Source organism: Podarcis pityusensis (assembly GCF_964106645.2).
Source record: "Podarcis pityusensis genome assembly, chromosome: 3".
Taxonomy (NCBI): Eukaryota; Metazoa; Chordata; class Lepidosauria; order Squamata; family Lacertidae; genus Podarcis; species Podarcis pityusensis.
Window position 1 is genome coordinate 95168750 of NC_138026.1, and position 14713 is coordinate 95183462.

Below are 14713 nucleotides of genomic sequence, written 5' to 3' on the forward strand. Positions count from 1 at the left end.
TATCTTCTCATTTTTTAAGAGCAGGTTTTCTAGTGTCCAAACAACCTGTTCTTTTACCTCACTGCTATGAAGACAGTGTGGTCCACTGAGGATATGCTGAAAATTGCTGAGTCTACTGCAAAGCATTTGAAAGCAATGCCAGATAATTGAAGCCTATTATCTATCCTCAAAATGGAGGCATGCCATGGTGAGCAAATACACTCTTTAGAACAGTGATCACTCTTCCCATGTCTGTGCCGTGTAGATTTGCTATCTCCAAGTATTAGGAATAGCAATCAGTGACAACAAGATTAATCAAGCCTTTCCTAGTAAGCAGATTAGCTACCAATATTTGTTATGGAAGCTCCAGTAATTCCATTGTGATACAGGGCTCTACTGGAACCAGCCGGTGCTAAGCACAAATTTGTAAGGTCTGTATGTCTTCATTTTGTAGTGCCCCAGTGAACTTGGTGAATATTTTCTAAAATGTCCTGCTGTCATACTGTTGGAATCATTACTCTGGTTTTGATTCATTCATAAATTCTTGACCACACGAAGACTTCTAGAATTTCAGTTTCTTTTATGACTGATGTTTGTTCTGTAACTAAAATAGGATCTGGGAGGTAAGAGTTCAGATCCCTTCTTAGCCATGAAGCTTAATGAATTACCACTATTTCTCCGCCTAACCTACTTCATAAGGTTGTTGTAAGAATAAAATAGATGTGGGAGGAGGTAAGAACAACATACGCTGCATTGAACTCTCTGCAGGAAGTGCAGGACGTAAATGTTGTGAGCCACACCTACAGGTGAACACATTGGAACATAATGGTCCATCACTTTGCATGTTTGGTGTGTTGCTTGGTGTGTGTGTTTTTTATTGTATTTCCTGACCCCTATTGTCTTTATTTTCTGCATTTTGTTAAAATAAATTCTGTGGAAACTGTTCGTTGTGCTGGCTATATCACCTGTTGACTTTTGTTGCCTTTGTAATATGTTGGTTCTGTTAAGTAGCTAGTGGCAGGATTCAGCAATTTCTCACACCTTGTACTATTAATATAAATGCTTTGATGTGCTCCAAGTGTTTTATTGGCATGTTCCAAGTGTTTGTTCATGCTAAGCAGAGTTCCATTCTTAGGCCACATTCATATGTCATGCTAAGCCAAACCATGGCTTAGTGCAAACACTCTGGCTCCCAAGGAGGAGATTGCAGCCACTCTACTTCTCTCCAGGTTTTTTAAGTCAGTGCAGCACAGCAGCTAAGTCAAGGCTTGGGTAAGTGTGTCATCCAAACCCAGAGTCATGGTTAAGGTTTCTCCTTTTTAACTGCAATCTGTAGCCAAAGGTTGTCCTACGGTTACAGATCATGGTTAGGGAGGAGATACTTTAACCATAAGCCTGGATTTGGACAATATACTGAACCAAACCATGGTTTAGCTGCCATCCCACGCCGACCTAAAAGGTTCAGGGGGGAGCAAAGTGGGTACCAGCTCATCAATAGGAGCCATCATGTTCACACAGGCATACCCTGGCTTACCCTGACAGGTGAACCACTAAAAACAGAGTTTGAAGAGTGTTTGCAAATCTTAATTAAGAGGGAACCAGGGTGATTTTTTAACCATGTTTAGTGTGGTTGTGCATGTGAAACATAGAGGTAAAGGAAGGAAGCAGGAGTTTGATCTGGGTAGGGGAGCGGGGAGGAGTATACTTTTGTGACGCTGTCTCCTGACTTGAAAACTGGTTTGCAGTGAGTGAGCATTGCATCATTCATATGCCCTGTAGTACTAAATTTAAGGATTTGTTGGTTTTACTGGCAATTTAATCTAGTACATGCCTTTCGTCATTATTAATAAAATGACAATTTGGGCTCCCAGTGAAATGGAATGAATGCAAAGTGAAACAAATTTCTGTATCCATTAAATTCAAAAGCACTTGTTCCACTTTTATTTGGCTGTGAACCAAAATGCAAAGATTTTAGTTAAAATTGCAGAAAAAGGGCCTTAAATCAGATTTATATTGGCTTACTTAAAGTTACTGGAACAGATACATAGTGATTTGGTGACGTAATGTTGAAATCAAAACAAGGAATATTTTTGCTTTGCTGAAGAAAACTAATGGAAACATTCACTGGAGTAAGACAAATGGTGTTAAATGAGAAAACACACCATGAATTGCAAATGGAGCTGAGTTAATTTGTTGCTACAGTAGTGTTGCCCTACTGTTAAATGAAGGCTGTGTAATTATCTTGCTGGCAGAGATAATGTCAAAACCTCATTTCTCCTTACATGCCTCGTTTTTACATGAGGGCTAATTGAGCTGCAAGGTGACAACTGATTATATATGGCTATCATTGGGGTCCTCTTGCTCAATTTGCAAATAATGTTATCTTTCTTAAGAGATTATTTTTATATCACTTGTCAAATTAGAGGTGGTAAACTTTTGGTTCTCTCTTTAGTATGTTTACTGCAGTTTCATAGCCATCAGTATATTAACTCTGAAGACGCAGAAAATTAATCAGTTGTTAATTATTCAAATATTTAGGATTCATCTGTTTCATTCATTTGTCCTGCCTTTCATAAAATACATAAAGAAGCCAATAATAGCACCTATTTTGTATTTGTAACTATCCAAGTACAGCTGTTTGGAACTGGTATTCTGTTAAAGTCACTGCAAGGAATAGGATTGCAACAATAGGTATGGGTGCAATACTTTTAGCATATTTGAATAATCTATGCTTGAAAAACTAACATTTAAAAAATGTAAATGAGCTTAAAATTTAAATTTAAATTACAAATTTAAATTTAAATTACATTTTAAAAAATGTAAATGAGTTTCGCTACTCACATCTCACCTATTATGGTCTCTACATTCATAACCAAAGACACTGTCAGCTCAAAACAGTTTTAGAGGAGACTTTTTGATATGTTCTTTAGGCTAATACCTTACAATAAAAGTTTGAATGATTGTTTGACAGGCAACATGTTAGAATCTGGCACTATTCAAGATCCCCTTTCATTGCTGTAGTGCAGTGAGTATTTGCCCTGTGAAAAGGAGTGGCAGAGAAAAGGAATGACCAGCAATGGCATGAGCGACTGTTATCAACTGCCCAGGCAGTTTACTTGAGATCAGGGATGAGGATTTTGTGGCCCTCCAGGTATTGTTGCACTCAAACTCCCATCAGGATGTGCAGCAACACCTGGAGAGCTACATAATCCTCATTGTGCGAATACTAGAACATGGCTGGGGAAGCCCTGTGATGTGAAGGAGATATTTCAATTGATTAACCCATGAAGGGAGCTTTAGAGTCTTTTGCTTCTAGGAAAGCATGGAAGTTTATGTACCACTAAGATATGCAATATCCCCCCTTTTTGTATATTAATACAGTGGTACCTCAGGTTACATACGCTTCAGGTTACAGACTCCGCTAACCCAGAAATAGTACCTCGGGTTAAGAACTTTGCTTCAGGATGAGAACAGAAATTGTGCTCCGGCGGCACAGCAGCAGCAGGAGGCCCCATTAGCTAAAGTGGTGCTTCAGGTTAAGAACAGTTTCAGGTTAAGAACAGACCTCCGGAACGAATTAAGTACTTAACCTGAGGTACCACTGTATAGTTTTCTATGACTATACATATGTGAGCACCAAATGTCATATATGCAACTTCAGAGTTGGGAGTGAAGTAGGGGCCAACTACAGCCTTCTAACCCAGAGACTATGCTGACTTTGATCCAGCCAAGGTGGGTCTGCTACTGTTTTATACAGCCTTCTCAGCTTGTAGGCAGTGTGGGCTGCCTCATTATTTGACTCCCCACTATCACAAATGTATGAAAAACATAAGGCTTCGGCTGTTGCTAACTTCTACCTGAGTAACAGAACCACCACCTTCAGTGGTTATGTAGATTGCGAAAATAAAGCTGTGATCCTTTGCACCCTTAGGAAGAAGCCCCTTTAAACACAGTGGAAATTACTTCCAAGCTAGCCATGCACAGGATCTGGTTGAATGAATGCTGTTTTCCTTCTGCTTGTGTCAATGCTTTCTTATATTAGAAAATATTTTAAAGTCTGAGCTATGTGAAGGTTTCACTTGAGGGGCCAAGAGGCCGGAATTTAATTGGGCAGAGTAGATTAGTTAGTAAATAAATATATTTTACACTTTCTTCTTCACCTCTGGATACCTGACTTACATTCCCTGATCTAGTTTACAATCTATTGTTATTTACATATTAACATTACTTGCCTCCCAGCCTTAATCTAAAGACTTGAAGGCAGCTGACTACAAAATATGATAGAACAACAATTTAAGCTATGAAAACACAAAAAGAAAGCACAGATTCAATACATCCCAGTTCTACCGTATCAGCCAGTTCCACCATTAGGCTGGGAGGTGGCAGGGAGACTCCAGGAAGCAGCAGCCCTCTCCTCCCATGGCAAGGAAGCTTCAAGGCTCACTCTGCTATCTGCCCCTAGAGGAGGAGAAGGAGGCAAAGAAAGCATTACTTCCCATTGAGCTCCTTGTGCTTGTGTGGAGCTCTTGCCCAGCCAGGCCAAGAAAGATGCAGGGATGGGTGGCCGTCGCCATTTTATGGTTTGGTATTAATATTTTTATACCACCTTGAAATTTTTTCAAATGAAGAGCAGTATGAAAATATTTTGAAATATCATTAGCATGTTGGTTATAAAGCACACTGCAACCTGTTACTGAATACTGATTTCTGATTCTGTCATCTAATATGTGAAATAATGAAGATGTTTTTGCCTTTGAGCATACACAGAGTGCATTTCTTATTAACTGGGGTAACAGCTAGCCTCACATATGTCCAGGAGCATTAGAGAGAAGGAATTACATTGTGCTTAGGCAGGCTAAAGTGTCACGTTGCTTATTTTAGAAAATTTTAAACTGCGTAGAAGAATACATAATTATTTTTAAATAGGATTTTTTTTTAACAGTGTTAATATAATTTGCTAGGAAGGAAACCAACAGTTGATGAACGTTCTTCTTGAAGTAAAACAGCAGCAGCTCTAAAGTTTCAGAAGAGGTGTGTTTGTTTTTTAACCTTTCAAGACCGTGCATAGATTTGCTTGGCGTAAACTAAAAATGCGACGCAGAATTTCCACAAGGTTGGCACCACCTTTTTATGTAGAGATGAGCAGCCCTGGTATTTTACAGCAGACGTCTCTCCTGACGTGTAGAGAGCTCTGTGAACAGTGGGCTGCCCTAGCTGCTGACCTCATAATTTCAAGAAGCAGGTGGAGGTGGCAATTATAGCTATGGCCACTATCTTGAACCTTCTGTACTAGGTGATGAATTGCAAATGGCTAGACCCAGTGCACAACAATAAACTCAAATAAATCTTCAATGTGTAATAATGACAAGACCGAAAGACTGGCAGCTATAACAAGGCTGCTTTTGTCACCCACTTTACTGTAGCCTTGATATCCATCATTATCAGCTGGAGCTGGCTCTAGAGCTGGACAAGAAGGTTTGAAGAAGGATGAGTTGTTTGCGCTGAAGCGTCCAGTAGGTCCCATCTGGCAGAGAGTAAATGGGTTTTTCTCTTTTTTTGCCTGTTCAATGGGCCAGAGCTGTCCATCATTTTGGGCAGATATCTGATCACTTCATGCTGTGGGACAATATGGCTTTGTTGTTTGAAACTGCACTGGTAATTAAAATAACTAAATATTTTGCTCACTTCTGGTTTTTTGTTTTTTTTTACTCCAGGCAAAACATGTAGGCGTTTGCACATAAATATTTAATAAATGAATTTAACTCAAAACATTGTAATGACATAATATTTTAGGCTGCGGTCTAAATCTTGCCTATTTTATTACCATTATTAACATTATTGAAACATTTCACGAGGAAGACATTTTCCTCAAGACTACTTTGGATCATCTGGAGATTTCCCTAAACGCAACAGACATCAGAAATGCCACTTTTAAGTTGATTAGGCCTCTAGCAATCATGTAATGTTTTTGGTTCCAACACTGCACACTATTAGGCTACTTTAATTTTATTAACCTGAAATAGGATTTAAGCAGCCAAAATGTGTGCAGGATTAAGGAGTGTGCGTTCCAATTGTTTTAGTGCATTGGAGCTGTGTGCCAGAAAACAGTTATGTTGGGTTTATGTTGTGCAGGTAGCTGTAATATATGTTTATCAGTTGCACCTTTCAGAATAACTGACAATTGTGTAGTTTTAACATGGCAATTAATACAATACTCTATTTGATCTTAGGCATTTTGGCGAGATCATAGGATTAATTAGCAAACACGTTTATCAGATTGGTTCTCCTCTGTCTCCCTCTCCTCTTTGGAAGTGTAGTAGTTTTCTTACCATTGAGAAAAATATGTTTATTGAATGTTAAGTTGCAAAAACAGTGTAATTAGGCTGCAGAACACTCATGTAGTATACCTTGCAGAAGTGGTTTCATCAGGTATATAAAATGTTCTTGCTAAAGGTTTACACTTTCTTGGTATTGAAATGTTAAAATGATGTGAACAACTATTTTATAGGCAGTTAAGTTAGAGGCTAATTTGTCGTCCCCCCTCCCCCCCCCAAAATAATAATAATAATAATAATAATAATAATAATAATAATATGTATTTTATACTTAGTAGATGGCATTTTCCTTTAAGGACATGCTGCCCAGTGGGGTAATTCTCCTATTAATTTGTGGCTTTCTTAACACTTTCCATTTTTGGACATTTGGCTTCATCTGCAATAATTGGTTTACAAACATATTTTAATGTGTTGGATGATTAAAAGGAAAATCATTTGAGATTTCTGTCCTTCCAAATGCTGGTTCATAGCTGGGGTCCAAGCCAGCTGACATATCATCATTCATTTTTCCTTTATTTCCTAATAAATCTTTGAGCCCAGAGGCACTGGACCCATGCAGATTTCTCTGCATTTTTGTGTCTAGATGGAATAATAATTTCCAAATTTAAAACTGCAGCATATTGTATTTCATCTCTGCAGACCTAGCTTCAAACTGCAGTGGCCACAAGAAAATATATGTCAAGATCACTGTTTTCTTCATATTGGAATTTAGGCAATTTGTTTTCAGTCAAAGAGCTGTTTCCAGCCTATTTTTGGAGTCCCTCTTGGCCTGACCGAATGTTCCAACATAATTTATGATGGCATTGGAACATATGGACTTTTCATCATTGTCCAGCTGAAATCCGCTTGGATGTGGACACTGCCCCTTCCCCCTCCACTGCCACATGTTCCCTAAGAAGACACATTTGAGTAGTTTATATGGAAGTTGTATTTGTGAATGTGTTAAACATGGAATGAGAGCTCTTAAAATACATAAGGGGCGGTTGCTTTCACTTGTTAAATCGGATCACATTGTCAGTTAAAATTGCTGGCTTGTTCTTTTGAATATGTGGCACAGTAAAATATATTAAGAGTACAATATTTACTTTAGGACTTTGCAACATTGAACTAAAACTGCTGCACAAACATTATAATTTATAGTACTGAGCTGAACTGTTCAGTGTAACAGTTCATATTTCATATTTATTTATTACCTACCTCACATCTAGTAGTACTAACAGAGGCCCTAATCTAGAGTTGCCTAAAACAAAAGGGCTTTTTGCAGGCCTTTACAATTATAAGTGGGAAATGCACATTTACATCAGCATCAGTAAGTGGACGCTTGTCCATCCTATGCATCACTGCTCAAGGTCTCATTTGCAGAGGCATTCACCTCTGGGGTAGTATATTTGCTGCCTCTACCCACCAATGAATGACCTGTGCTCATGGATCATGTATACAGTTGTTCTACATGGGCATCATAAGTCTTTGAAACTGTGTGAAACAAAGCACAATTCTAAATGGATGGTGAGCTGAATTTTGTGGTGTTCAGGTTTTTTAAAATCTCTTTTGGGGGTGAAGAGTGGACTGAGAAGAGTCTCCAAATATTGTGGTACCTCTGGTTACGAACTGAATTCCATTCCTAACCTGAAACCGTTCTTAACCTGAGGTACCACTTTAGCTAATGGGGCCTCCCACTGCCACTGCGCCCCCACCATGCGATTTCTGTTCTCATCCTGTGGTAAAGTTCTTAATCCGAGGTACTACTTCCGGGTTAGCAGAGTCTGTAACCCGAAGTGTTTGTAACCCGAAGTATGACAGTACATCCACAGCTCTACCTATCTGTGCACATTTCTTCACACAAATTCACAGCAGTTGTTTCTCCAGTATACTTCTGTTTTTTATTTAAAATCATGTTATTACTTAAAAGACCTTTCTCTTCAGTGCACAGTTATGTGTGTGATGTGACTATGTGTATGTGAACCCTACCCTTCCCACTCCATTGCTTTGACAAGTGTTTTCTTCCTTTTTTTTTGTTCCTCTTCCAGTGCTGGTTGGCAAGTCATCCCATCCCCATTGCTCCAATTGTCCATAGATTCTTATGAGTAATTCAGGAAGGATGTGAAAGGGAATGTGCATTTGGATGGATGTGTACATGCAGACCTCCCGCTCATGGGTTTGAGCCCTATGCTGGGCAAAAGATTCCTGCATCACCGGGGGTTGGGCTAGATGACCCTTGGGTCCCTTCCACTCTACAGTTCTAGGATTTTATGTCATCCATTCACAAACTTCATTTTCAGTAGTGTGTAATTATATGTGAACCCAAATGCACAAATCCCTTTGCAACTAGTTAACTGCAGGAAGAGATGAGTGAAAGAATATTGGTTCAGTTGCCCTGACAATTGTTTACTTCCCTTTTCCTAGCACCTACCCTCATCATTAACAGAAGGGACCAAATTTTGCAAAGATAGAAATGCTTGTAAAATCTGAGTTTCACCACTTAAGTGGAAATATTTCCTAACAACAACAACAACAAGCTTGTGAACATAGGACACAATCTGGAGGGAGTTTCTTGCTTGCAAGCATGGAATCCATGTGAATTTTGGAGGAGCATATTGCTCTGACCACAGCTCATTAGTAAAGAAAGCTTAACTTTTAACACAAGTGGTGTCCTGTGTCCTGTAGGTCTAAAACTAATTTTGTTAAACAGCAAGCATTTGTTTAAAAAATAATGCCATACATTACAGCACATATAAACACTGTAGATTTTTAAATAATTTCTACTTCTCTGCTAAAGTTGAGAGAAAGTTTTGCTTTCTAAAATAAATATGATCTTGAATGCCCTCCATGCTTTTTATCAAGAGTTTCCAAGTAAATAAACATGACTAAGACACCATTTCTAGCCACACTTACTTACCTTGCATTCAGCTTCTTTGAGCATAGTGGGGCTTACTTCTCAGAAAACATACATAGGATTGCGTTGTAAGGTTACAGACTGCCTAGTGAGCAAAGAACCAAGCAGTGTTAATTCATCAGCAGATGTGTGATTTAATTTGTTTATAGTTCATATGAGCACATACTGTATAAACCACAAACAATCAAGCAATCATGTCTTTCTGTGTTATCTATTGCCATCTTTCCCCATGCATTGAGGTTCTCACTATAGCTATTACTATAAAATGTTCCCTAAGTACATAAAGGCTCTAATCGTTAAGATTTTTATTACCAGCCACCCATACAGAGCTGCAAATTGCCTTGTTTCAGATTTATTATGTATTACTCCAGAAATTCTATAAAGATCAAAAGAACTGATTACAATGTTGACCTTTGCATTAACTCATCTGAATTTAAATTCAAGTGTTTGATTTGGGAAAATAAGTCCATTTATCATAGGTCTGCTACTGAGGGGATTGTGCAGTCCTGATTGGGAGTGCGGAGACCAAATTTATTTATTGAGCGTTGGCTTGAAAATTGTTTGTAGGACAAGAGGAACAAAAGTTTGACCTGCCATTCTGGTGTGCCAAGGGAACAATGTGGCAGTTGCCCTTTTCAAAACATCTAGTGGTCAATCTGTTTCAATGTTGCAGATGGAGACAGAAGGTATTAATAGTTACACACACACCGTTTTCAACATGTAAACCATTATTAGTTTTAAAATCAATGAGTCTCTTTCAGTGCGAAATGAAGCAATATGAAGGTTACAGCTCAAAAACATGGGGAAAAGATAACCAGTGCTGCAAAGTGTTAGGAGCAATAATACTTGTTTCAGGCAAATGTCTCTTATCATAAGCACGCTGCATAAACTGGCCTTTTGGCTAAGATCAATTGACATATTTTTGGTATGTTCTGTTTTGTTTATGCCTCTTTATACTGCCCTAATGTTGGTGAAGGGCAGTTTAAAATATTTAAAATAAATAATATGCATACTACATATTTCATCATTTAATATAAGCAGAATTGATGGATTGGTCCTAATATCACAGTGTGTGTGCTGCTTGCACCGCCCTTTTAAAAATAGCTTTATTTCTATAAGGTGTCGCCATCCAACATCCATAGTGGACTATGTATAACATGTAAATTATAGAGATTATAAATTTTTACACATTTAATTGTTATTTACGTATTTATTCAATTTATTACCTACTCCACCATTAGATCCCAGGACAGGTTATAGCAATTTAAAATTCAACATTAAAAAGAGTATAAACAAATTACAGTCATGGGAATAGAGTGGAACATGTATCTCAGGTGTCAAAGGTGCATCTTCAGTATACAGCAGAAACTATTTAATGAAGATGCCAGATACACCTGTTTGGAGTGGGAATTTCTCAACCAAGGAGCTGCCACAGAGGTTACCATTTCTTGGGCCACCAACCCCCAAACTTGGGAGGAAGTGCTAAGAGCTCCCCCTTGCCTTGTAAATCCTCTTGAATATTTGGGGTCTAAGTTGTTTATGACTGAAAACACTCACGAGAGCATCTTAAATTGGATCCAGAAAACAGCTAGTAGCCAACTAACCATTTTGTAGAAACTGGGTTGTAATTTTGATGCCTGTAAAATTATCACAGTTGAGATTACTGCAGGCATAGGCAAACTCCGGCCCTCCAGATGTTTGGGACTACAATTCCCACCATCCCTGACCACTGGTCCTGTTAGCTAGGGATGATGGGAGTTGTAGTCCCAAACATCTGGAGGGCCGGAGTTTGCCTATGCCTGGATTACTGCCTGCAAATATTTCTGTTTTTATTGAATTGTGCATGGACATATATTTAAACTCCATGCTGATAATGTGGTCCTATAGTTTGTTCCCAGTAACTCAGATAGAAATGCCGGTTCTATAAACTGGCCAAATACATGGACACTATCCCTCAGCTTCATGTATTCGTTTGTGCAGGGACTGATACTGATGCTGCCAGAACTATGAATGAGACCTTATTTTCCTTACTCTTCTCCTCCAAAAAGGAGAGTCATCTCTTTCTGCTTAGGATTTGGGAGATCTGAGGGTACAGTGGTAAAATCAAACAAGTTAAATGTATCTATCTGGAAAGGTGGAGAGTGTAATGATTTTTTTTCCAAAATTCTAAAGGCAAACTTTATTTAAAGCTGCCCTTCTTGATGAGCAATAGTTCTTAACAGGTAATCTACATACTGATACTGATTTGAGTCTTCCTCTGCTCCTGCTTATAAACCCAAAGCTGCACCACCACCACATAAGGGAAAACTACCAGTTGGCTCACAGTAACCCTGAGTTACACACAAGTACAAAAAAAATCTGAGGGTGGGGGATGTTAAGGGTGGGGAAAATCTCTCAAACAACCTCCCAACAACTCAACGATGCAGAAACCAAAACTGGTTTTCGTAGGATCTGGCTTCCTATTCTGCATTTGCTCTTCTTCCCCATCTCCAATTTGCGTGAAATGGAAAGGCTTTGAATAAAACATCACATACACACACACACTTCTAGATGTTTGTAGATGTGTCAGGTCAGATGTCTGTCAACAGTGAGGTACTAGCACTTGGCATGACAACATGTTTGCTGGGTATTCTGTCATGCTGCTCTGTCCATAAGCAATTTAATGAAAAGGAGAGGCAGGTGGAATCCGAATCTGATTTCTGGTGTGAAATAAGCTTGCCTTGTCGCATGGTTTACAGTGATTTGGAACTGTCAAGCCACTTTCAACAGCTGGCAAGATGGACAGGTTTTAGTAGCAAAGCTGAGCCGCACTCCACCCCAAGGACCTGCAAAGAGATTTTAGAATGCGACAGTGGTTACTTATTTTGGGAACTGAATAGTGCTCACTGAAGTATTTTATTGTTGTTGACTCACAAAGTTAAGCACAAAGGGTTTCTGACTGAATAATGGTGTAAATTGAAACGGATATAAGGTTTTATTTCATTTTTGTAAGGCATCAAAATATGGATATCGCGGATATCAATATATGAAAACACGTTGGTTACACTCTTGCTCCCTGTTCCTTGGTGTTAAAATATCAGTACCTATGGTCTTTTCCCAAGAGTATATAGACCACAAATGAAAAAATAACTGGGGACTAAATTGTATGAATAAATTAAATATATTGCTGCTGCTTTCTATTGAAAGGGGCTTTTGTGTGCCACTTGGTAAAATATCTAAGGTTCCAATAACAAACTTATTTTGAAGTCTATTCCATTCAAACCACTGGGCCTTGCTTCCCAGTAAAAATGGTAAGGGTCAGGGTTTAAATATGTAATATTATTTCATGTTTTAAAATTCTCTGATAAATCAAATACAGTATATCTTACATTGTTGGGGGTTTTTTGTATAAAAAAACAACTACGGTATATATGATAGAATTTTTGTTCAGCTATTCTTTAGCTAGAGCTCCCTTTTTGTGTGGTATATATTTCAGGCTAATAATCAAGGCTTACTGTGGGTCAGCATGTCATATCCCAGTGGTGTCTAGTGAGATGGAGGGTTATCTTATATGTCAGCTAGATAACCCTGTGAACAATTTTGAGCAGTCAAGATAATGGGACTGAATTCTGAAGCAAAGTAGAATTCTGAAATAAGGCTAGAAATATCCCAGAGTACCAAGCTATGTGTCGGCAAAATAATATTTCTTACAACTGCAGTCACCTTTTGGCATCATTAGTCATTTAGGTCTGACAACATTCTCCTTAATAAGGTGCAATTAAGGGAATAATAGAATCAAGTGCATAATCCCATACTGAACAAGAGAGCAAGCCAACAGCTTTAAGGGTGCTTTACTTTAAAATAATTTTCATTTAAAGCAAAGGAACTTATTTGAGAGTAAATGTATTTTGGATCAGTATTTGCAGTAGTATTGTAATACAAGTACATCATGCCAGGGGACTGTTCATAAACTTAAAATGCCACAGTGTAATTCACTGATAGTTTACAGTTATATATTCCCAGTGAAACCAGTGAAACCACATCTATATAATTGTTCAGTGTGTGACCCCCTGGATAACCATCTATTTGGTAAATTACTTTGCATTATAATAGATTAATTTAGTCCTCTAATAACTATTAAATATATAAATTGGTAAGTTACTGATTACCTTCTTTTACCACGTTGTAAATGGTATCGTGGACTTTTACAAGTCTGGCTTAGATATCAAATGCTTTTTTTGCTGCTGCTTGTAACCAGCTCAGCTCAAATGTAACCATCTCTGTCCAACAGGCCACAGTTTATTGGAATGTGAATGAGCCTTCCTTCTTGCCCTCATGTGCCAAGCTTCGAGGGAGATAATTGGGTTTGGTACAGTTGTTTTCTGTGTCATGTGAATAGTGAAACTTGTTTTGAGTGCAGCTTTCAAAGCAGGATATCATACCAGAATCAGAACCACTAGGTGACTTTCTGTACACATAGCCAGCCGCAAACAACGTTCAGTCAGATTTAGTACAAGTTTACCAGCCTTTGTTCTGTAAACCAGGGAGAGTTGTGAGCCTGAGATGAAAGAAAGGCTACTTAGGGGACAGTATTTTTATCTGCAAGGCCTGCTCCTGTTTCCAAAGTCAGCAGGCGATCCATGTAGCAGTTGTTGGGGTCTATGAGAGCCCGCCTAGAGGGTTCTGAAAACAATAACAGCCTTCATTTTTAAGGAGCTGACTGATTTCATGCCATTATCTAGCATCAGAATTGGTTCTACCTGCTTTTTAGGCATTTCTGGAACCACGTCTCACCACACAAAAGTCAACAGTAGTAAAAGGGTAGAGGACACACAAACACACACACATACGGAGAGAGAACGCAATTAGATGTCTATGTGCAGATATGATTTAGTGGCATCACAGGATTCAATTTTTCTTGGTACAACTAGGTGTTTTCTAAAAAGAGTAGGTTCAGCACTATCCCCAACTACTAAAACAAAGGGCTGGTTTCAGTGGCGTCTGGGTAGAAGCTTTTAAAAATTTCTTTGGTTAGCGTCTTGAAATTAATAATAGATTAGAAAGAGGAGTTTTAGGAGAAGTTGAATTTTTATTGTAATTGCGAGTGAATATTTAGGAAAGTAAAATTTGAATACTTTACTCACTGCCACCTTACTCATTCACTCAGCTACTATTCGCCCTCATTTCAATGTGTCTGTTTTGAAGACTTGCGGGTCCTCCTTATATTTCTATTTAATTAACCTTGCTCATTTCTTAGAATTACAAAAATGGATTACAGTTGCTGCATGAGTTATCTCTTTTGGAACGTGTAAACTTTGTATGTTGATAAGTGAAAAGCTTCGTATAAAGGTATCTGTTCAGCCATTGTGAAAATACCATCATAATAATAGATGACAAGGTGACTTATGTAGCCCTTGGTCAGCCAGTAGAGGCCACTCACAGCGTGCTACATAAAGCTGGACACTAATTTGACAAAGTCTTTTTCCTTCTTTAGGTTTGTATATACTCTAAACACAGCACAATTATC

The 14713-nt window shown here is 38.4% G+C and overlaps 1 protein-coding gene and 1 long non-coding RNA gene across 9 annotated transcripts in view; one reads left to right on the forward strand and one right to left on the reverse strand.

Moving 5' to 3' along the window:
• GPATCH2 (G-patch domain containing 2) overlaps positions 1–14713 on the forward strand; it is a 101772-nt gene that overhangs the window by 41839 nt on the left and 45220 nt on the right. The gene's annotated exons all lie outside the window — the stretch shown is intronic.
• The window catches only part of LOC308474390, a 104257-nt gene continuing 100507 nt past the window's right edge, over positions 10964–14713 (reverse strand). For both annotated transcript variants that reach the window (XR_013984678.1, XR_013984679.1), the window contains exon 5: positions 10964–12032. This is a non-coding gene — a long non-coding RNA (uncharacterized lncRNA). The remainder of the gene's footprint in view (positions 12033–14713) is intronic.